The sequence below is a fragment of the Rousettus aegyptiacus genome, unplaced genomic scaffold, assembly GCF_014176215.1.
Source record: "Rousettus aegyptiacus isolate mRouAeg1 unplaced genomic scaffold, mRouAeg1.p scaffold_m13_p_5, whole genome shotgun sequence".
Classification (NCBI taxonomy): Eukaryota; Metazoa; Chordata; class Mammalia; order Chiroptera; family Pteropodidae; genus Rousettus; species Rousettus aegyptiacus.
The window spans coordinates 48651472-48676561 of record NW_023416308.1 but is presented as its reverse complement, the minus strand read 5'-3'; the positions used below and the strand labels follow the sequence as shown (position 1 = coordinate 48676561).

The 25090-nt window shown below is 38.8% G+C and overlaps 1 protein-coding gene across 5 annotated transcripts in view; it reads right to left on the bottom strand.

The window, feature by feature from the left end:
• The window catches only part of EXPH5 (exophilin 5), a 73415-nt gene that overhangs the window by 39543 nt on the left and 8782 nt on the right, over window positions 1-25090 (bottom strand). Inside the window, exon 1 of one of the 5 annotated variants that reach the window (XM_016160578.2) lies at window positions 16570-17818. The exons of the other annotated variants lie outside the window; for them this stretch is intronic. The gene's annotated coding sequence lies outside the window, so the exon portion shown is untranslated. Of the gene's footprint in view, window positions 1-16569; window positions 17819-25090 lie in introns of those variants that run through there. 5 annotated transcript variants of the gene reach the window in all.

Below are 25090 nucleotides of genomic sequence, written 5' to 3'. Positions count from 1 at the left end.
TTATGTGACAGCTGCTGTGCTGGGTGCTTCCACATAAGTTATCTCATTCAGTCACCATAGGTGCCCAGTGAGGTAGATATTATTATACTCATTTTATAGTTAAAGGAATTGAAACTATAAAAAGTAAAACAAAACTTGCCTGTGATTATAAAGTGGTGAGTGAAAGAGCTAAGCTTCTATCTAGCTTCAAATTCCCACTCTCCAGCATGATAATATGTTGAGAGAGTGTAGGTATTGTTTTCTAGAGCTAAATTATTCAGCACTAGGTTGTCTCTGCATTTTTTTTCATCTTAGTTGTCTTGCCACTTGATCGTCAGCTCCCTAAGCAGAGTACCAGACTTTCTGAACACACAGCAAGCAGTGACTAAATATTTATTAAACGGTTTAACAAATGAATAAAGGAGAATTAAAAGTTAAATTTTTTAGCCTTTGCTGCCTATTATTCTTCTTTACACAGACGTTCACACACCTTCCACTTGTGTGAACTTGTGTGAAACTTGTAAGCCACGAGATAATGCAGGTTGAGTGCTAGGGTTCTATAACTGTATGGAAGGTGCTCGGAGTTGCAACATTGAACATAAATGCTTGCTTTAAGATTGTTACTAGCACAACTGCAAGGCAGGTTAGAGTCAGTAAGTTTTGATGCACAGATAAAGTGTATGATTTCAACATCTTCGATGTTATTATACATTTATTTGTATGTATATTTATACATTTATATATTTTTGCTATGTTATGTTAAAACATATCATATGAGTCATGGCTTCTTTCCAAAGATGACTACATCCAAAATTCTGATCATACCCTCTGTATTGCTAGTTATGCAGAGTTAGGTAACAAGACAGAACTGTACATGTGCATATCTAGTACATCTCTCCTTCATTTTTATGAGTAAGAATACAGAGCATGTTTTTTTTCTTTTCATATTCAGTCAATTTAATGTTAATTCTTATATCCTGCCGGAAAAGGAAGAAAGAGAATTGGTATTGGAGCCGCATAAGCAATCCCACAAAGCTGAAGGTAAGTGATGCCCCCATAGTTTCATTCTGGGTCCAGGCAGAAAGTTACAAGACTACATTGCCTCCGCTTTAATTAATATCTCCAACTATTGTATTCAAATTAATTCACCTTCTATACATGTGAACTTAAAGATGTTAGAAAACCAACTCAAATCCAACATTCTTGAAGTAGCTTTAACTTTAAGGAACTTAATGTTACAATATGACTCCTTCCCCCAACTCCTACCCATGCACTGACGAAATATGTAAGCCAAGAGGAAAGAAAGATAGTTCTCAAATAGCTATTCAGTCTTTGCTTCAGGACACAGAATCCTGAGAAAATGCCTTGAGGTTTCTTCAATGCCACCCCTCTGAAGGTACTGCCCTTAGGTTCCCATCAGTGATCATGGAGATTCAGAAGTCCATGACCTGCAAATCATTATCCACTGAAGGATTCACTGACTCGGTCAAATTACATTTGCTATGGACATCAGTTAAAGCTCCTTGGTTTAGATTACGTTTATAGCACATTTACAGAAAGAGCTAACCCTTGAAGTAACCCTTATCCAAATAGTTGCTGCCTTTTCCAAGTCCTTTCTAGAAAACCTGCCTCACAATGATCAACTTGGGTTTACATTGCTTTTCTCCATCTACTGAGCTGACAAACCAACACTCCAGCTCATCAGAAATTACAGCAGAAACACACATCCAAGTGCTTTACTCTGAACATTTCCTTCTGAATCCTGGTACTAAATGTTGTCATTAGAATTATTACTCTGCGGATCAGTTATTCTAAACAGATGTAATGTTTTCATATGGTATGATCTTATCTAGAAGAGTTTATTAAGTTCATCTTTAGATGTAATTACATTTATTTACACAAACAAGAAGCACTACTAGAATGAGTCTATAACAAAATCACACCTGGGGTGAAATGAAGTAATGCTGGCAGTACAAATGCATGTGCCTTCTCCTAATTATGTAACTCATTTATGGACTCAACATTTGTGCAAAAGTTATTTTACTGGTAATATTGGTATACATTATTATTTGCTATCATGTTAACTTTCAGATTTTAGTATCAATTCTTCTTTCTCAATAATGAACAAAGTGTGTGATCGTTGTTCATAATGTATTAAATTTTTTATCATAAAATCTCAATTGGTCTTTGAAGAAAATGACTACATGAAGCTTCATTACAGACTAAAAATCATAATATGTTGGAGGTTATTATATATTTTCAACGATTGTCTCAGTGCATCAAGAAAAGGAATAGATTGTAGTCGGTCTGTAAACATTCAAACCATTTCTCAAAAAAAAAAGAGGAAGCTTCAATGTAATGAAGCAGTAATGCCAGGTGCACTTTACAGCAGTGGAAATGAAAAGAACTATTTATTGGTATAGGTATATGGGTGTGGCTTATTCTTCACTGACAATGACCTTAGATTTTAAAAGTCATCAGCTAGTTAGTTTTGAGTCACTTTGGCCTAGTTTGCAAAAATGTTTTTCTTTCAATATGACAAAGAAAAAGAAATGTGGATATCTTAGTACTCCCACCTTTTTGTTTTGTTTTAAATCATTCTCTTTACTGATATCCAAAAATAGGTCTCAGGTCACAGAAATAATGAATTAAGCATGGTGGTAGATCTGTCTGAGAGACGTGGACCACTCTCCTAGCATACAGACAGTCACTGACGGGTGGAGATCCTGTCCCGTATATAGCAGAGTGGTCGTAGGTAGTTGCTGAGCTTTGGGTCATGTGATCGAAAACTTCTTGCATTCCCAGCCCTAATCAATCAAACCACAGATTTGTTCTTGACCCCACAACTAAACATGAGCAAAAATACTTCCCAGCTGGAGTGTTCTACTTTGGAGAGTGATTAACCATTTAACCATGTCCTTCCTTTCGGCATGTTTTGAAATCATTGTGACAGGTAAGACAAACTAAAGTGACACAGAAGTGAAGAGAAACACATTGAGAAGGCGTTAAGTAGTGCCATTTGTAGAAGTCACGACACAACAGGGTCATGAAGAGGCAGAAGCCATAGAGCAAAGAGGAAAGTTACAAGAAGATACTCCGCTATGGCAATGGAATCAGACAAAGAAAAGCAGAAGTCTAGCTGATTACCATCCTGGTTTATTGGCATCAGATGCTGCTGTATTCTGATAAACTTTCTAGCTCTCAAGGATTGGCTGTGCAAGATGAGGCTGTTCCTGTGTTTCCTTACTTCCCCATTGTAGACTTACAATGAAATGCCACCCATCTTGAGGTAAACTAGTGTATGTTCCTTGTCACCTGCAAGAGCATAACTGGAACATCCAGCCGTAGCAACATGTAGAAGTCTGTTCACAAGGGAGTTCTTCAGTGTTGGAACAGGAAATTTCAAGTGTCAACAAAACTGACTTCGATTTGTCGTTATAATATTTTAAGTTATTTTTTTTCCTAATTATAAAAGTAAAATTTCACTCAGAAAGATGATTTGGTAAACACAGAAAAGTTAAAAAAAAAAAAAAAAAGGCATTCATAATCCCCCATTAAAGAGAAAACCACAGGCCCAAAATTGTGTCACTTGTGCTACAGCCCATGATACCAAATCCAGACTTAGTATTGACCTAATTGCAGTTTTGACCTTTACCAGTAATGGAATCTTAATGAGTCAGTCTGGAATGTTCTTGTTAATACCAGTAAGGTAATTTATCAAACTGGCCCTCTCCATGTTCCCCATAAGAAGACGAGGCAATCTGTATGATAAAACCTTTGCCATTCCTTTCCCCTCACTTAAAGATGTCCTGGTTTAAAAATAATCTTTTCTTTTGCTAATTGCTAATAACTCCTCTGTCATGCTCTTCTTCCTATAAAAACCTTTTATTTTATAAAACCCCTTGAAGTGCCCTTTTAGTTGCTAGATGGGATGTTGCCCGATTCATGAATCCTGTAATAAAGCCAATCAGATCTTCAAATTTACTTGGTTGAATTTGTTGTTGAACATTCTACAACCAGAGATACTGCGGTATGTGTGTATATCCACCCAGCATTTTAAAGCAGGGGTAACAGGATATTATGCTGGAACCCAGCCTATTTGTTTTAGCTGAGGCATAAAAGCAAGAGATTCCACATATCCAAGAGAATTGTGAGAAGACCAATCAAGAGAACTTGTTTGGTAAGATTTATAAAAACAAACTAAAAAAACGCCAAAGCCTTTTCCCTATGTTTTCTTCCAATTCTATAGTTTCTGTTTAAGGCTTCAGCCAATTTTAGATTGATTTTTGTGTATGGCGTTAAGATAAGGGTTCAGTTTCATTCTTTTGCATTTAGTTATCCAGTTTTTCCAACACCATTTGTTGAACAGATTATTTTCTCTCTACTGTATATTCTCAACACCCTTGCCAAAGATCAACTGACATGTATGCATGGATTTATTTCTGGGATTGCTACCCTGTTCCACTGGTCTATGTATCTATCTTTATGTCAGTACCACACTACTTTAATTACATTAATTAATTAATGGCCTTAATATATTTTGAAATCAAGAAGTGTGATATGATTTTGTGGATATGACAACAAAAGCAAAAATATACAAGTGAGACTATATCAAACTAAAAAGCTTCTGCGCAACAAAAGAAACAATTAATAGGGTAAAAAGGAAAACTGGAATAGGAGAAAATATATGCAAACTGTATCTCTAATAAAGAGTTAATTTCTAAAAAATATAAGAAATGCCTACAACTCAATAGCAAATAAACTAATAACCTAATTAAAAAATGGGCTAAGGACTTGAATATACACTTCTCCAATGAAGGCATACGAATGGCTAATAGATATGTAAAAAGATGCTCAGTGTCAATAATCATCAGGTAAATGCAAATCAAAATCACAACAAGATCTCACCAGATAATTATTGGGATGTCTATGATAAAGCAACAAAAGAGAAAAAGCATTGGCAAGGATGAGAAAATTCGAACCTTCGTACACTGTTGATGAGAATGCAAAATGACATAGCTACTATGAAAAACAGTATGGAAGTACCTCAAAAATTAAAAATAGAACTATAATATATGTTCCACTTCTTGGAATATATCTGAGGGAAACAAAAACACTATGTCTAAGAGATATCCGCACCTTCATGTTCATAGCAGCATCATTCATAATGATGATAATGTAGAAATAATCTATCAGTAGATGAATGGATAAATAAAATGTGGTATATACATGCAATGAAATATTCAGCGTTAAAAAGAAGGAAAACCTATAACATGCAACAATGGTAGATGGACCTTGAGGACATTTATGCTAAGTAAAATAAGCCAGTCATAAGAGGAAAATACAGTGCAATTCCACTGATATGAGGTTTCTAAAATAGTCAAATTCATTGAAGTGAAGAAAAGAATGGTGGTTGTCAGTGGCTGAGGGAGGGAAAAATGGAGAGTTGCTAATCAACAGGTAAAAAATTTCAGTTGTGCATGAATGAATAAGTTCTAGAGATCTGTGGTATAACATTGTACCTATAGGTAACGATACTGTGTTGTGCACTGAGGAATCTGTTAAGAGGATAAATCTCATGTTAAGTGTTTTTTTAAAAAAAAACCAACAAAGTCAAAGCCTTCTTGCTAGGGTTACAAGTCTCTTACCCACACAGAGTCAGAACTGTAGAGACACTGAGAGTCTTTCTTTAGAGAGAGAGGGCCTCGGCGGTACCACTGAAAGAGCTTAATATATGCCCCTTATAGTTTGGGGGAAAGTCTGACTCTTGCCCAAGAAGTATAAGTTTGAGAAACGGGGCCAGCCAGCCATCCCAGAGTGAAGGGAGTGAAGGAAGTAAAGGGAGATTGCTCAGCTGGCAATCAGTTCTCACTACTAGGGCTTCTCAGATAGGAAGGAACGTTGCGTGTGTTTCTCGTGGACAAGTGGGCCACAGAAAACACTGAGGATGTGTGGGCTTCTCTCAGTTCATGTTCATGAGAGCTGGCTCAAGAGGTGAAGAGCTCTTTGAGGCTGTGGGTGGACTCCCGGATTCCTAGGGAAATGGAGGGGTTGGCAGAGCACATCATTGCATAAAGAGAGCTGCAGAAGAACAGTGCCCTCCTTTGGGGGAGTCTCTAAAAACCTCACATGAGCACACAAGAAAAGAGGCATATTTAAACATCTGTCTAACCAGGGAGTGTGAAGCCACACTACAGCCATCCTAGTCAAGCAAGAACTTCGCAGTGTATGTCTCTGAACCCATCCCACCCCTGTCCTCCCATCTGCCACTCAAATTTGTACCTCTTGTCTGGTCCACCCTCCACTTCAACTCTGGAATGGTAAAAAATTTGCACTGAGAGGTTGCTTATGGGGAAAGGGAGAATCAAACTAGTACAGGTGTCTCAGTGCAGTGAGCTGTAGTTGTGCAAGGGGAAATGGCTGCTGCTCTGAATGAGACTCACATTAATCCCAGACTGAACAATCGATAGTACTGAATTGAGACTGTGTTTTGTGTTTTCAAAAGACCAAAGGAATGAGCAGAAAAGTCATGGGACTGCCCATGCTTAATTCAGTAGCATTTAAAGGTAAAACTGAAGATATTTCTGATTATATTATCATATTACATATGAGTCTTGCTTGTTCAACATGTTGGCCAGTTATACATGTATGCATTTTAAAAAGGTTTTTATACTGTTTTGCAGTCAACATTTCCCACTTAGCATTATATTAAGAATGCTGTCACATCAATGTTCTTTTACCATCATATCTTTGTGCCATAATATACATGCCTACTCCCATATTATTAGATACATGAGTTGTTTCTGATTTTTTTTATAGCCATAATGTTGAAATAAACATTCTTCAAACCTAGCATTGTGCACATCTCTGATAAATTTTTTAGGGTAAATTTCCTTGAAGTAGAATTGCCAGGCCAGAGGATGAACATGTTTTAATGACTTATGAAATACACTGCCAAACTGCTCTGGAAAAAAGTTATATTAATTTTTTCTCCGACAATAAGATTCTATATAAGGACCAGTTTTCCCATGTCCTTGCCAATATTAGTTATGATATTTCTTATTAAACTTTGCTAATCTGATAAGTAATACGCAAATAAAAAAGTTTTTTTCATTTGAAAAGTTCTTTGATTACTAGAAAGGTTAAACATTATTTCATATGTTTATTGAATATGCGTCATTTTTTATTACTTAATCTGCTTAACACCTTCGTTTATTATTTTAACCCTGATGTCATGGAAAATATTAGTTCTTTGAAGCTCAAGGCGAAGGGCCAGATTGATGGCAGAGTTGGCAACTCTTGGCATTTGTTTCAAAGTGTAGCTCACAGATGGGCCTGTTTATCACTGCGGGGGCAGTACAACATGCACAGAGCGGTGTTGAATGTTGTCTTCAGTGCACCTCGTTTTCTTATATTTTTTTTGCCTCTTATTGCTCTTGCCTCTGTTCAGGGTGCAGTGCTAAGTACAAAGGGAGGTATAATGTTGCCAAACTAAACAGACACTGTCGTCCTGGACACTCTCTAACACTACTTCATCTTTTCCCACCCAGCCAATTGTCCCAAACTGGCACGATTGCATAAAATCACTGCCTGAGCTTATGTGAGGGTGCTGGGACTCGATAGTGGGAACAACCAGATGATGGGTTCTAAAACCTTTGTTACTTGGGCTGATCACATGACCTCTATGTGTCTCATTTTCCTCATCTGTAAAACTTAATTCTTCATGACCAGACCCCGGGTTCACATATCTGGGCTTGTTTCCTATTAACCTTTCATTTAAACCCTAGGTGCAAACCAGTCCAAATTCTGTGCCATGCTCTCTGGTTCTTTTTCCAAGTTTCTCTTCTGCTTGCAATGATCTTCCTTACACAGTCTTTTTCTCATGATCTAACTCAGTGCTGGCACTTAGTTAAAAGATTATAAAGTGTTTTTTGAGTGAAAAAGAAAAAAAAAGAATTCAGTGAAATTATAATGAGTACTTAAATTTTTAAGAATGATTTGAAGACATTAGGAAATTTAAGATCTAACAGTGGAGAGAGATAAGTACAAAATATCTATGATATAACATAGGACATTATCATAGATCATTAAAAGAAAAAGTTTCTCTACCCATAACACTTTAGACACTAACTACCTGGAGTCAGTGCAGACTCCACAGATTAAGAAATCAATCCCACAAAACTGACCCCACTTCAGATACCAAACTCAATTCTAGCCCTCCAGTACTTCTGATCCACTAGCTATAAATCGGGGGTTTCCACGATCCTCTCTTCAGGTTTAATAATTTTCTAGAACAGCTCACAGAACCCATGAAAATAGTTTCCTTACTATTATCATTTTTTTTTACTAAGGATATTTTACAGAATACAAATGAACCACCAGATAAAAAGATATAAAAGACAAGGTCCAGAAGGATCCTGAGCACAGGAGCTCTGTCCCATGAATTTGGGGGGGTATGCCACCCTCCGGGAACACAGAGGCTTTTTTTTTTAATAGTAATGCTATTTTTTTTTATTGTCAGTTTCAAGTATATAGTACATTAGTTAGGCATTTATATAGTTTATAAAACAATCCCCCTGATTGTTCTTTCTCTCCTCTGGCTCTACACCTGGCCATTACATAACTGCTAACTGCATTCCCTTTGCCGCACTCTCCATCCCTGTGACCATCTATCAACTACTGATTTCTACTTCTTTAACTTCTCACTCCTTCTCCCGGCCACCTAACCCCCCTCCCCTCTAGCCATCACCAGATTGTCCTCTGTATTTGTGAGTCTGGTTTTGATTAGTTTGTTCTTTTTTTTCCTTAGATTACACATTTAAGTGAAATCATAGGGTATTTATCTTTCTCTGACTTATTTCACTCAGCATAAAAACCTCTAGGTCCATCTATATTGTTGCAAATGATAGGATTTCATTTTTAATGAGTAATATTCCACTGTATATATGAACCATTACTTCTTTATTCAACTCTCTGTTAATGGGCATTTAATATATAATAATATATATAAATATACATGTTATATATAATAATATATAGCTATATCTTGGCTATTGTAAATTGTGCTGCCATGAATATAGGGTGCATAGATTTTTATGAATTATTTTTTGGTTTTCTTTGGATAAATACCCAGAAGTGCAATTGGTGGGTCAAAAGGTAAATCCATTTTAAATTTTTTAATTTTTAATTTTTTAGGAAACCTTCAGACTGTTTTCCATAGTGGCTGTACCAATTTGCAATCCCACCAACAGTGTATGAGGATTCCCTTTTCTCCACATCCTCCTCAGCTCTTGTTCTTTGATTTATTATTATTTTTTTAATTGTTGAGTTGTATGAGTTCTTCATATATTTTGGATATTAACCTCTTATCAAATGTATCATAAACAAATATCTTCTCTCAATCACTCAGTTATCTTTTCATTTTATTGATGGTTTCTTTTGCTGTGCAAAACCTTTTTAGTTTGATGTAGCGCATTTGTTTATCTTTTCTTTTGTTTCCCTTGCCCAAGGAGATATGTCCAAAAATAAATTACTAATAACAATATTAGAGAGATTACTGCCTATGTTTTCTTCTAGAAGTTTTATGATTTTGAGTCTTATATTTAAACCCTTAATCCATTTTGAGTCTATTCTTGTATACAAAGTAAGAAGGTGGTAGTTTCTTTCTTTCTCTTCTCTTCTCTTCTCTTCTCTTCTCTTCTCTTCTCTTCTCTTCTCTTCTCTTCTCTTCTCTTCTCTTCTTTTCTCTTCTCTTCTTTCTCTCTTTTCTTGTTTGCTTGCTTGCTTGCTTTCCTTTCTTTCTTTCTTTTGCATGTATCTATCCAATTTTTCCAGCACCACCTATCGTCATATATTGCCTCCTTTGTCATATATTAAATGACAGTATAGGCATGAGTTTATTTCTGGGCTCTCTATTCTGTTCAATTGATCAATATATGTTTTTATGCCAGTACCATGTTGTTTTGATTACTGTAGTCTTGTAGTTTGATAGGTTGTACGATACCTCCAACTTTGTTCTTCTTTCTCAAGATTCCTGAGGCTATTTGGGGTCTTTTATGATTCCACATAAATTTTAGGATTATTTGTTCTAACTCTCTGAAAAATGCCACTGGTATTTTGATAAGGATTGCATTGAATCTATAGCTTGCTTTGGGTAGTATGGCCATTTCAATGATGTTGATTCTTCCTATCCATGAACAGGGTATATGCTTTCATTTATTTGTATCTTCTTCAATTTCTTTTTACAATGACATAATTTTCTGAAAATAGGTCTTCTACCTTCTTGGTTAATTTGATTCCCAGATATTTTATAGTTTTCGATGCAATCGTAAATGGGATTGTTTTCTTAATTTCTCTTTCTGAAAGTTCATCGTTGGTGTATAAAAATGCCACTGCCTTCTGAATATTTATTTTGTAACCTGTTACTTTACTGAATTCATTGATCAGTTCTAACATTTTGGTGGAATCTTTAGGGTTCTCTATATATAGTATCATGTCGTCAACAAATAATAAGTTTTTCTTCTTCCTTTCCAATTCGAATGTCTTTTATTTCTCATTCTTGTCTTACTGCTGTGGCTAAGAATTCCAATACAATGTTGAAGAGGACTGGTGAAAGTGGACATCCTTGTTTTGTTCTTGATTTTAAAGAAAATGCTTTTAGCCTTTCCCCATTGTTAGCTGTAAGTTTGTCACATATGGCTTTTATTATGTTGAGATATGTTCCCTCTATTCCCACTTTGCTGAGGATTTTTATCACAAATGGATGCTGTATTTTGTCAATGCTTTTTCTGCATCTATTGATATGATCATATGATTTTTATCTTTGGATTTGTTAATGTAATGTTATCATATTAATCAATTTGTAGATATTGTACCAGCCTCGCATCTCAGGAATAAATTCAACTTGAGCATAGTGTATGATATTTTAAAAATATTGTTGAATTCAGTTTGCTAATATTTTGTTGAGGATTTTTGCATCAATATTCGTATGGCTTTCTTTTTCTGGTTTTGGAATCAAGGTAATGGTGGCCTCATAAAAGGAGTTAGGGAGCCTTCCTTATTCTTGAATTTTTTGGAATAGTTTGAGAAAAATAGGTGTTAATTCTTCTTTGAATGTTTGGTAAAATCCAGGACTTTTGGTTTTTTTTTGGAGGTTTTGATTAATGATTTGATTTCATTGGTGGTAATTATTCAGTTCAGATTTTCTGTTTCTTCTTGACTCAGTCTTGAGAGATTGAATGTTTCTAGGAATACATCCATTTCTTCCAGATTGTCCAATTTGTTGGCATATAATTGTGTGTAGTATTTTCTTATGATACTTTGTATTTCTGTAGCGTCTGTAGTTATTTCTCTTCTTTCATTTCTCATTTACTTGAGTCCTCTCTCATTTTTCCTTGATGAGTCTGGTTAAGGGTTTGTCAATTTTGTCTATTGTTTCAAAGAATCAGCTCTTAGTTTTGTTAATCTTGTGTATTGTTTTTCTAGACTCTATTTTGTTTATTTCTGCTCTGATCTTTATTATTTCCTTCCTTCTACTCACTTTGGGCTTTATTTGCTGTTTTTTTTTTTTTTCTGGTTCTTTTAAGTGTAGGGTTAGATTGTTTATTTGAGCTTTTTCTTGTTTCTTGAGGTAGGCTTGTATTGGTATGAATTTCCCTCTTAGGACTGCTTTTGCTATGCCCCAGAGATTTTGAGTCATTATGTTTCCATTTTCATTCAGACACATCCTTGTTCACCAACCCAGAAGCTCTCTGAATGTTGTTTTGGGTTTTTATGTTGTTTTGGGTCATTATATAGGCATGATTGATTACATCATTGGCCATTGTTGATTAAATCAGTCTCCAGCTCCACCTTCCCATTCCCTTCCTGGAGGTCAGGAGGTGGGACTAAAAATTCAAACTTTCTGATCACATGGTTGGTTCCTCTGGCAACAAGCCCCATCCTCCAAGACTCACCTCATTAGCATAAACTCAGGTGCAGTTGAAAGAAACTTATGAATAACAAAAGATACTTCTCTCACTCCTACCACTCAGGAAATTTCAGGGTTTTAAGAAGCTTCATGCCAGGAACGGGGACAAAGACCAAATATATATATATAAAATATTTCTTATTATATCACAGTTATATAATAGGAAACCAGCACTCTTACTTTGAGATCATAAGTAAGATTAATTCTGGCTGAGGGCTGAGAAAACATTCACAAAGATGGTCTTAAAGGACAGGTAGTGTAACCATAGAATTGATACAGGACGTCACTTTTAAAATTCTTAATCTTTTAGTGGGAAATGATATGGGACATCTCTTGCAGAGTTCTTAATCTTTTTAGTAAACCTAATTAAGTTTTCTTCCCTCCTTTCTTTAGGAAAAAGGCCCTTTTCCTCAAATGCCCCGAAACTGGTGACTCAGATCCTCCGGCTATTGATAAAGATCATCGGCCCATTGTTAGAGAAATGGAATTAGGCCAGACAGAACCCTCAGATTCTGAGAGGGGAAGGGACTTTAGGCCAAAGGTCTTTTTTTTACTCTTTAAGAAATAACAAGTTTGTATCTTCTTTTCGTTGTCTAAGGACTGTGGCAACACTTCAGCAGGAAACCCAAGACCTCACCCTAACTAAGGGAGAAAGGGAAAGAGCTCCATGAAACCCCAGTAGGCAGGGACTACAACCCTTCTCAGCAGGAAGCAGATATGGAAGAAGGGATGTCCCGTCCCTCAACGTCCATGCTAATAATAAGGGGGTTCACGACTCTTAGAAAAGAGGGGGTTAGTCAGGGGGTTTCAGGTCTTCCTGCAAAGACACTGAGGTCATCCTATCCTAGAAATGGTCCACCCTAATCCGCCCATAATTAAGAAAACCAGAAGGCATTTTTAGGCTAAAAGTAACTTCCACAAAGAAATAAGTAAGCAGAGAATTAGGTACTGGTTTGAGCTTGTCTCTGACATCTGTGCAATGGAAACCCCAAGGACCTTCAACCCAACTGAGCCTCATTATACCATCATTATAATATGATGCATATGCCCATAAGTTCATTAATATCATTATAACTGACTTAATTCTGGAATTGAACATGCGTAGAAAGCAAACAATGAATCAGTGAGTCCTGTCAATCTTAATTGTCAATCAAGGAAGCCCACCCAACTAAGAAAAGTAACTATCCACAGCAAATAGGGATCAAAAACCCAAAGGCTTTGTTACCAGGTCTTTTGAGCCACTTTTCTCTTGCTCAGGCCTATTTCCATGTCTGGAAGGGTATTTTCCCTTCTAATAAATCTTTCCTTTTCTGCTATATTTTGGTGTCTTGCTCAATTCTTTGTTCGAGACATCAAGAACCTGGACAATGCGCCAGGAGAGCACCCCACTCTCCACTAACGGAACCAGCTCAAAATGGCCCTGTCCTATTTAACAAGATACTATGTTGCTTTTCAGAAACAACAGACCTAAACCCCAAGTCATGCAGCTGAAGCGTGAACGAGAGAGAATTTTGGCCTCCGGCTGTGCCTGGAACTAAAGTCTTACACTCACACACCTCTCCTCACCCCCACCACCCAACATACACGCATGGAACCAAAGGACCAGGACATAACCTGAACTTGAACACCGAAATCCTGTCATAGAAATGAAGGGTCTGCTGTCCTGGAAGATCCAGTGCTGACACTCCTTATCATGAATGGCCAAGTTCCACGTCCTCCAATTAAAACTTGACCCAACAGCACTTCCACAAATGTGTTCCCCCTAACTGCTTAAAAATCCTTAACCTAGTCCAGCAAGCAAGATGACTATGAGGCACTATTAAGTCTCCTATCAGTTGGAGCCTTCTTGATCAGTAAATCTTTTCTTATTCCAAACTCTGACGTTTTTAGTTTGGGGCACACAAACTCTGGTTCAGCAGCAGCAGTAGTAGTAAACATACTAGGTTTAAAGTCCCATTAGGGCGAAGTCTGAATCTACCACTGTTTTTCACTAGTGATGCTCATTCTCCAGGGAATGATTCAGTAATTTGGACAGTAGGTACAGGGTGTATATGTGAGGAAGGGCGAAGGTCATCACAGGCAGAGAGAGTAATTTGAGCAAAGAAAGTGAAGTAGGAGAGTGAACAACTTGAACGTGGTTTTGTTTTGAGGGAAGCAGCATTTGCAACCCCGTATATACACTTTTGGGGGATATTGATTTAAGCTGTTTATTTTTAAGAAATAAAACTTAGGAAAAACCTTTGACCTTTCCCTTAACTACCAAAAAGAATTTAGAAAGAGGACCTGCTCCAGGAAGGGGTCTATCAACGTAGATAACTAGTTTAATATGAGCTAGCAAGGCCCCTTTGAGAAAAGTCCTCTCTGTGTCCCACTGTTAAACATTTACCAAACATTTGCCCTTCATCTCCCTATGAATTGCCTTCCTGCCCTTTGAAGTCACAAACCACAGCCTCCTCCTCCCTCTTAGCAACTTGGCAAATAAGCTCACTTGCCGATTTGTCCTCTGGTTCCATATTCTTATTCTTACATATATTACATATGTAATAATTTTGTTATTTTCCCCTGTTAATCTGTCTCATGTGAATTTAATTATTAGACCAGCCAGAACTTATAGAAGAAAAATTATTTTTCCTCCCCTACAGTTCGTTTTTGTTTTGTTTAAGTGGTCATAGTGTTAGGTAGCTAGTCAGACATGAGTGATAAGGAGAAATAAAGGAATAGGGGCCCAATGCAGAGATCACCCAAAGAACACTCTATTGGTAATGAGAGAATCTCTCTTGCATCCCCAGAGACAAAGGACAGGAGGGTCATAGTCTTAGCTGGCCTAATCTGGCTACAGATGCCTGTGCAGAAGGTACTACCCTAATTTGCCCACAATTTAGGCTTCATTATAATATTATATTTAAGTCTGGAAGTTCATGAAGCTAATTATAACAGACTGAATTCTGGGTAAGCACATGCACACTAGGCAGTGTTATATAGCAGCCAAGTGTCAATCAAAATGACCTCACTTGCCAATCACCTAGAAACGCCTATGGAACCACTCATCACGGCCCAAATACAATGCAGACATTCCCACTTCTGGGCCTTTTTTTGTCCCTTTTTGTGCCTATTGTTGTGGTGGTTGTTATTACAGTGCTACACAACAGCTCTTCACATGAAACCTCCTTGGGGCATGCTTTGTCTTTCTAAAATATACTTTTAATAAACCTTTTCTAAATCTCACTGACCTGTGATTCTTCACTATGTCAATGAGGAAGAACCAAGGGAAAATGCTAACTACACTCCTGTGCAGTTATCCCTCTCCGCCCCCTTGCTGCTGGGGCGACCCCAATGGTAGCAATAGGATGTTTTTATTTGATGGCCTTGCATCAAGAAAAACTGTCTAAACTTACTCATGGAGGTCAACCATTATCATTATTATTTTCATTGCTGTCCTGTATCATTGGGCTATAAATAAGAATTCCTAAAACTCCGAAATTCTCTCAGTTCTTTGGTAGATACACACAGAACATTGGAGAAGTCTCAATGTTCAGATCGTGCAAGTCTTCTGGAGGCTTCTTATGCCCTCATGTAAAGAACAGAACTTGGAGGGGAAGCTACAGATTTCTTTTTTGTGGCCTTATACCTGTAACTCACACAAACACCAACACACTTGTCAAGTGCTCTCTGATTCAGCAGATTCAATTAAAAGTCTGAGATGTAAAAAGGTGCCACATAACTGTTTAACACATAGTTAACTTCTATTTTATCAGAAATGATTTTGTGCTGCTCTGCTATTTATCATTTATAGAATTTTAAAAAAATCAGTTAATCTAAATCTCATTCTCTATGTGCAAGGTTGCTAAAAATCAGTAAACGTTTAATAGAAGTTACAGAAGGTAAACAGATCCCTGGGAGGAGGGGAGGAATTCAGGCATGGTGGAATGCTCTAGCAAGCCAGCAGTTACCTACTCCTTTTCTAAGGACTTTAGTTCCCAGTATTGACATAAATCACCTTTTTGAATTGAAGATTTACATATTCCAAGCACTCATTAAAGTTCAGTGTAGAATTGGTTCAATGGAAGTGTAACAAGCCGTAATTGCAAGTCATTCTCCCCTTATCCACCGTTCACTTATCTACATCTAATTACTCTTCAAGTCCAGCCTCTTTATGAAAGGCTTTCCTAATAATTTCATCTCCCATTCCATCTTTCTCTCACTCCTAAAACCTACTCAGTGCTACCCATTAGGCACATAATCATGTGCAGCCTTATAATATTACTTAAATTTTCAGGCCCTGTCCACCCAAATAGATTATCAATTTCTTGAGTTCTACACTTTGCATTTACCATAGTAGATTACAAAGCCCATACAAATAGTAAGTCCTCAAAGCATTTGTCAAGTATCTGTTATTTTAATAAAAATGAAAATATCACAAATCTTGATCCCCCAAAGATGTTGGTATTTATTTCAATAAACTCTCATCAAGATAAACTTGGAAAGGGGTATCTTTTTCCTTTATAATTGTGCCTGTTGACGATACAGCCTTGCTGCTTTGAACCCATTATACTTAAGCAAATTCTGGAATATCAGGGTCAAATGATTAGCCAGGGGCTTCAGCCTGGTGCCCAGCAGCTTACCTGATGGGTGCACGGTAGCACGAGGTAGAATGATGGCTTTCCTCTCTCCTGAGTGACTCTGGACAAACTTCGAAACCAAGGTCACCAGTGCCCTAGGCTAGTGGGCAGGGCACACTGAAGACAAAGAATCCCCAGCTTGCTGAAGAGAAAATACACTTCTGCTGACCCCTGAATAAAGAGGAAGGTGCTGCTGAAAAGCCCGTTTGCTGCTACTTTGCAGAAGTAAACAACCACTTGAAATGAAATGTCTTTTTTTTTTTTTTTGCAGGGGAAAAGGGCGTTTCAATAATTAGTTGTTCTTAATTATTTTTGTTTAAGAGTAGGAAAGGTATAAAGCTCCCAGCAGAATTCAAAGCTGAAAGGGAGAAAATGAAACCACCTGCAGCTGCCTCCGACTGGCTGGGCACCTGCTGTCTGGCAGGCTGTTCACCTCGGCTTGCCCAGGTGGTGTCCCTGTGGGCCAATCGGTGCCTCCGCTACTGTCAGGTGGCTGCTTGCAGCTTCTCCCCAGAAGTCCTTTACCAGGCCATCTGGAGCTGGGAAACATGTTTCAATCCGTTGCCAGAATTCTGCTTTGAAATCTGCCTACTCTTCACTTCATCCTCAATCCTGGTCATAGTCCTAAAACTTGTCCTTAATTGCCAAGAAATAGCATTCATCAAGAGACAATATATCTAAATGTTTAAAAGTTGATAGGAATTGATATCTTTTAATATTCAGAAATATTACCTAACCCTGGACTCACAAAGTGCACAGTCCACTTGGCTCCACGTTTCAGTGTAAACAGTAGGTCAAATGCCAAAAATTCATCAAAGCCAGAACCTGAATTTATATGAACACTCCTTTTTCCCTACTCCTCCAGCCAATTAGCCACTTGGTCCTGCTAATTTAGCTTTCCATATAGTTCTTGAATTCCTCCCCTTCTTTTTATCTCTAGTCAAGGTCCCTAAGCATACCTTTCTTCTAATCCAGGCTTCACCCTATACCCAGAGCCATGTACCTACGAAGCAAATTTGATGTCACTCATTGCTCTAAGCGTTTCAATGACTCCTCTTAGCCTTCAGTTTGTATCTAGCTCCTTTGTCAGTCATTGTCTCTCTCTTTGCATTCTGGTGATATCCCCTGCCGATGGTGCCTGCAGCTTCACCATTGTCTTTCACATCTTTGTGCCTTACTAATACTATTCACCCCATTTGGCATGCCCTTCCAATCCTTATTCACCCCACACCTCCTTCAAGACTTAATTAAGGCATTACCTCCTCCAGCAATTCTTCCTTGAGACCTCATATAGACCTCTGTGTCCCTGTGTGTAACTACCTTATATCAGCTATAGTATAGTGACTATACTGTTTTTAAATTAATCTCCCTCACTACATTGCAAGATTATAGAGAGCATTTTTGTATCTCTGATACTAGGTTCATAGCAGGATTTCAATATAGCTGCTAAATGAATGAGTTTTTGATGCTTAAAAGAAATGATACAGGGGGCGGGGGACGGGAGGAGGCTGTCCTAGGGGACTTTCGCTCTAGAGAGGAACACACACATGTACCCAGACCTCTGACCCACTGATGCTGTGAGGAGGGTCCTGAGGCAGTGACTGTCCAAAGACAATTGTCTTAATGCTGCAAATGGAGGAGCTTGTCATATCTGGCAGCTCCATGAGTAAGAGGTAAAATTGCAATGCTGCTCTCAACACTTAATTTGGACAGTTGACTGATGACTACTTGCCTCCCAGGAAGGAAGGCAGATCCAAGCCAAAGGCATAGCATGGGACTTGGCTTACTTCTCCAAGAAACCCAAGCCTCTGAAGGTGTATAAAGTGCCTATAGCACCTCAGAGATGAGCTGAGAACAGAAAAGCATTTTAATCACTTTACTGATAAAACTATAATTATTGATTTGGAGTACTATTTGGAAATTGTGGCATTTATACTCTTGTTAGTTGGTTTTTAGGTACATGCAAATTGTTTATAATAAAAATTTTACATTTATGTATCATTTTGTTCCTGTGACCTCCCTGTCCTTAAGGATCTGAGGGGCCCAGAACAAAGTGTTGACACATGGGGAAAGTGAAAAAAAGCTGGGGAAGAAACTAAAGCCGGAGCTCAGTAAAAGTAGGTGTGCAAAGTGCTAGGTAGAACTAGGCAAGGGTGGGTCCTGTGTGGCTTTGAAGGTGGAGATAGCACCCTGGAGGGAATATGTTACTCATAAACCTTTTAAAGAGTTTTGCCTGGATGGCAATGGCAAAGCAGTTAAACAGCTGTGGACAGACATGACCTAATTTATTGGCCTTTCCAGTATCTTCGGTGGAGCCAGAGCTATAGCGTAAACTACAACTAAGAATGCATTTTGGTGGGGTGCTGGGTGGGTGTTTGCTGACACTGAGGGAGAAACTTGTGTCTTGAAGAAGGAAGAGGCACCAGCAAGTAGACCAGAGAGAGCAGACGGTTGGCCAGAGCCTCCCTGACATAGTCCCCCATGGGGAAGGATGTTGTCAGAAATCCCCTGATGAGCTGAGCCCCAGTGCTGTTTCTACTCTGAGGAAAGAAGCACCAATACCCACTATTTTGGGAACAACTTTCAGCAAGCAGAGTTTTCATTTGGCCTTTGGTGATTCAGAGGGGAGATGTGAAACGCAAGCTCAAGTGCAAACGTAGTAGTTCAGCGAGCAACCTAGACCTACCCTCAAACACACACGGTCCAAAGAATCGTTTCAATATACCTAACCAGAATCTGAAAGAAAGGAAGAGAACCACACATAAAATACATGATGGCAATTTTTAAAATAGGCCGTAAAAATTTCTGCAGTTCAAAAGCCTAAAAATGAAACAAACAAACAAACAAATGTGTTGCCATCTGGGCTCTGACACAATTTAAATCGAAATACTGGCTGTTTAGGGGATTTAATTAAAACCCACAAGATTTTCCTCAGGCCATCTGGGAGCCTCCAAGGATTGTGTGCACAGAGCTCCTCAGCCCCAGGGTCACTGCTGTCTGTATCACAGCAGCACCCACAGGATACTAAATGAGGGGGCTGAGGAGCAGCGAGCCCTCCGGCAATGGGGTGAGGGGTCCTGTAGTGAAGCTCTGTTACATGGACAGCTCCCAGGTCTCACTGAGATCTTGAGCTCACCTGGTGTGGCTATACGGGTGAGGCTAATGTAGGTCATGGAGGGCCTCAGTCTGACCTCCACACTGCCGTTGCTATGATCACTCTCACATGTTCTTTTAATGGCTCTTTAACTCCCTGGAAGCTAAGGTATTAAATTCCCTTTGAACCTACACGTTTCCACACATCACCATTGCCCCATGTCTGGATTGCTTCACTGGTAGAGCCACAGGACATGCTGTACAAGTGCTGCAGAGACAGCTGGAGTCCTAGGTTCTAGTCCCACGTCCACCCCTGGGTGCTATTATAGTCTTGAGACTCTTTGAGAAAAGAAAACAATAAGGATAAGATCTCGTCTGGAAAAAAATGAGGATAATAGTATCTGTTCTTAAAGGATATTTGAGGAATCAAGTGAACATGGTAGGCATATTTTTAAGTATTACATATATTTAAGAAGTCACCAGTCAAATATTCCTGAATAATTACAAAATCAGCAGAGAGATATCTAATTCCTCTTTCTTTTGGCCAATTGGTACTGAAACCAGGCAGCTTTACCCTTTCAGAAACTCTTTGGGCTTCCATGTTCCTTCTTAAACCATTTCCTGTTTTCTCATATCAAACATAACCACTCAACAGTTAACATGAACTGGAGTTGGGTTCAGGGAAGTGAGTTCAGAAGGCCAGAGTCTAATCAGCTTGTAGACATTACAGCAGTTGTGCTTATGTGAAACCCACACTTAATGGGCAGTAAACAAAATAAAAACAACAAAAAGCAAAAGTCCAGTTGCCAGACTAAACAGCTTAGGGGGCAGAGGGTCCTTTTGATCCTGCTAAGCAATTTTAAAGTGAAAAAGTACTAGAAACAAGGTTTATATTTGCATTAGGCACAGCCCTCTTTTTTTGTTTATTTGGTTTTGTTCATTTTATTTTTTTAAAATTTATTTTAATTAGTTTCAAGTACACAGTATGTTGGTTAGACATCTCTATACTTCGTAAAATGATCCCTGTGACCATCCATCAGCTACTAATTTGTACTTCTTTAACCCTTCACCCCATTCGCTCTCCTCTGTCCATCACCAAATTGTTCACTACATTTGTGAGTCTATTTTTGATTAGTTTGTTCTTTTTATTCCTTAGATTCTGCATATAAGTGAAATCATATACTGTTTATCTTTCTCTGTCTGACTTAAATACCTTCTAAGTCCATGAAAGCAACATCTTTTTCCATCCCCTTCCTTTTAGTCTGTGTATGTCTTTTAATCTTTTAGTCTGTGTGAGTCTCTTATAGGCAACATGTAGGGGTCTTGTTTTCCTTTCCATTCATCCACTCTATCTTTTAGTGGGAACACTTAATTCTTTTCCATTTGAGGTACTTATTGATAAAAATGTAGTTATTACCATTCTTTATTCCTGTTTTTGATACATTTTTTTTTTTTTCTTAAAGAAGTTCCTCCAACATTTCCTGTAATACTGGCTTGGTGATGATAAATTCCTTTAGCTTATTTTTGTCTGGAAAGCTCTTTATCTGTCCTTCAACTCTAAATGATAGCTTTGTTAGATAAATTACTCTTGGTTGTAGATCCTGGGTCTTCATCCTGTTGAATAGTTTGTGACAAGCCCTTCTGTCCTGCATAGTTTCTGTTGAGAAACTAGCTGCCAGTCTTATGGGTTTTCTCTTATATGTAATTATTTCTTTTTCTCTTGCTGCTTTTAATATTCTTTCTTTGTATTTAAACTTTGGAATTTTAATGATGATGTGTCTTGGTGTGGGCCTCTTTGGATCCTTGATTTTTGGAATTCTTTGAGCATCCTGGGGTTTCATGTCCATTTCCCTCACCAGGTTAAGGAAGTTTTCCATCATTATTTCTTCAAACAGCTGTTCAACATCTTGATTTGCTTCAGTTACGCCGATCAGATAGATAATTGGACCCTTAATAGTGTCCCATATGCTCCTTAAATTATTTTTATAGTCTTGGTATCTTATCTCTTGCCATTCTGATTGTGTGTCCTTGACTTTCCCATCCTCTAGATAGGGCATTTGATCCTTTTCTTTATTCACTTGATTTATTCCTTTGTTTATTCCATTTAATACATTTCTCATCTCAGATAATGTACTCTTCATTTCAGACTAGTTCCCTTTTATAATTTCCATTTCTATTTTTATGTTTTTTAAAATCTCTTTGTTGATTTTATCTACACGTCCTAAAAGTTTATTGAGCATCTTTATAAACAGTGTTTTGAACTGTGCATCTGTTAGATTCTTGACTTCATTATAGCTGGATCTCTGTTCTGTTCTCTCGTATGGTTTCTGCTTTTTGGCTGCCTTTCCATGTCTGTTTCTATGAAGTCTTCTCATTTTGGCTGCCTTTCCATGTCTGTTTCTATGAAGTAAGCAAAGCTCCTAAGTTTTCTGGTCTTAGTGTGGATTTGTGAAGTAGGTTTCCAGTGGCATAGTCTTGAGAGAGGTTCAGCTTCAGGCCAAGCTTAGTTCAAGCCTCTAACTCTCCAAGGCCATTTGTTAAGATTCAGCAAGCAATCCACAAATGTTGTGCTTATAGTTGCCTCAAAAGGCCACACCAGAAACCGAGGCCAGCTATCTCTCCAGTGTAAGTCTAGATGCTGCTCAGCAAGGAGCACCTGACCTGCTGAGGATACACCTGGATGTTGAGGTAGGTGGGGTTTCAGGGAATCCTCTGGGCAGAGTGACCTCTGTTATCCAGTTCGATGACATCACAGCTATGGCAGTGCTGTGTCTGGCACATCGGTATGGGGGAAAGCTAAACAGGGAACAATGGATACCTCTGGCACTTCTGTACAGAGTGAGTCTTGCCTCGGCTCTCATTCAGACAATGTCTCCCTGTAAGTCCCCGGTGCCCCCTGCACACAGCCGAATCAGTACAGGTGTTCAGCAGGTCCGTCACTGGGAAAATCTGCTCATGGATACGGCCCCTTTAAGAGGCTTCTGACGCTGCTGCAGCTTCATCTCAGCAGCTGGAGACAGGGCAGCCTGCATCCTTGCCCTGTTGTACTTTTTGCCATTGCAGGGTGCTTTCTTGGATTTCTCCCTAGTTGTATGGCTTGTTCTTCTAGATCCCAGGTGAGTTTTCCTTGCTTCTGCTCCTTGTTTCTGTCACAACTTTGATTTGGTCGCCAGAGGGATGAACAGAACCTCTATCATCTACGCCATTATTTTTTTCTCTCTCAGGCACAGCCCTCCTGATTGTTCTTTGCTAAAACTACAGGCTTTACCCTCCCAAACTGCATTGATTCCTGAGAAATCAACAGTCCTTCAACTTGTGCAAAGGTGTGGAGTGTAGAAAAGATGTGATAGGTGAAGTCAGTGCCCAATGCCCAGGCAGCCAGGATGGGGTCCCTCATAGCACATTAGTTATCTATGAGCTTATAAAAAAAATACCCATCCCCAACCTGATCTCAAATCAATTAAGCCAGAATGTACAGGTGGGGCCTGGAATTGGTAGTTTTGAGAGTTCTCCTGATAGCTGTCATTTCAGCTGGGGTTGAGAATCCCTCTCAGCAGAATCTGTAGACTTGTCATCACAGAAGGTGGGAAAATATACCAACTGCATCAGTGCATAGGTGGGCACAGAGAGAGAAAAAGTAGTGAAAGGTGACTCTCAGTACCTGCCATGCCAACATTATGTCACCTTTAGCTGAACTGGATGATCTATAGCCCCTCCTTAAAAAATCTACCACTGACCTTTCTCCTAGGCAAGGTTAAGACTGGATGCCTGACTCTAGGGCAGCGCATCCACAGGGTGGCTAGGGATGCATCAGGTGACCTGGCATGGACAGCCATGACCATCAGAATCTGGATCTGATAATGTAGAATGAATCAGCCAGTTGAATGCAGTAGCGCAATGAGAGGGAATCAAAGGCATACTGGGAGGATGATGGTGTGGACTGTGACATGCAAGCAAAGTAAGTAGCTGGTCCCTAGATCTTGGTTTCCCAAGTCCTTCGAATTCCATTTTCAGTCCATGTGCAGACTTCTGCAAAGCCCTCTCTACTCAGTGTCCTGAGTAAGACTCTTCCTCGCCACCCAAAATCCTTGAGTCACCTGAGCATGATGGAGACTGTGCAGAAGAATATTTAGAAAGGTGAGAAGAAGCAGTAGCACAGAGAAGCAAGAACAGAACGTAGTAACTCCCCAAAGGTGCAGAAGCAAGAAATAAAAGTACAGAATGTCCATGAACACAGTGTAGGATGATGGGAAGGAAAATTCATGAGACTTTTCTGTCAGGGAAGCAAAGCTGTAGCAATATAAGGCAGCGATAAAATACAGAATATAAAGGAAGATAAAAAAGGACGACAGAGATGGGAAAGAAAAGAGGACAAGAAATTTTCCTGCTGCTCTGCTCTGTCCTGCTAGGAGATGACCTCTTCAAGATGTATTTCTTAGGCTCTCACTACACATCAGCTGCTTCCAGCTGGCTTCAGCCAGGCACTGGCAGGAGATTGGAGGTGGGGAAGGGAAAAGTCAGAATGTTTCTTCTCCAATCTCTGTCTCATTAGAACTTCTTGGCAGTGATTGTCTATCCCACACCTTCAAATCCCCAGACAGGCTTGCTATAGTTCCAGTTTCTCTTGGGGGATCCTAGCCTGAGGGCTTGAATAACACCACCTGCTCCCTTTTCCTCTCCAATCAGTGATGTGCAAGACTGGCTTGTACTTGCTCACAAGAGCAGACTGTTAAACATTTTGGAATTTTGCAAGCTGCTGTTTAAACTGTTGCTAGCTTCAAGTTGGCCAGTGCTACAAATCAAGGCTCTTTTTCCAGGAGAGCCAGTACCAGCATACCACAGCCTCCAGGCTTTCTGCTGTTTCCAATTTCTAGCCGCACTGTCCCAATTGGTTTCTCTGCCTCTTTTTATTCCCATGTCATCAATTCATTGTACTATATTGTTTTAAATAAGGAGTAGTTTCAGTTTTCCCAGTGGGACTCTGACTGACATGCAATGATCTCCGAAAGAGCTTTACCAGTTCCCCTGTGAATCATAAACATTAAATTCACAAGATGCGAAGTTTTTATTTTGCATGCTTGTTTGCCTAGTACTCCTTGTGATTAAGTAATTTTGAAATCAAAGTAATTTCATTAAAAGTTAAAAACTTATACGACTCTAACACGGTATTAGTTTCACTAGCAGAAGAACCAGCTCTAAATGACAACCAGGCCACTTGAGGGAGATCTCAAGATGAATGGTCTACCCTCAATTAGGTTTACTACCTGGCATAGAAAATGAGAAGAGGAAAGAAATTGAAACATGATTCGTTAACTGTGCACACTTATATATGTATAACAATCACACTTCTCAGTACAAAAGCCTCTCTCTACAATTTCCCCTTAGGCTTCAACGAAGCTGAAGTTGTAGCATTTGCTTATCAACTCTTTGT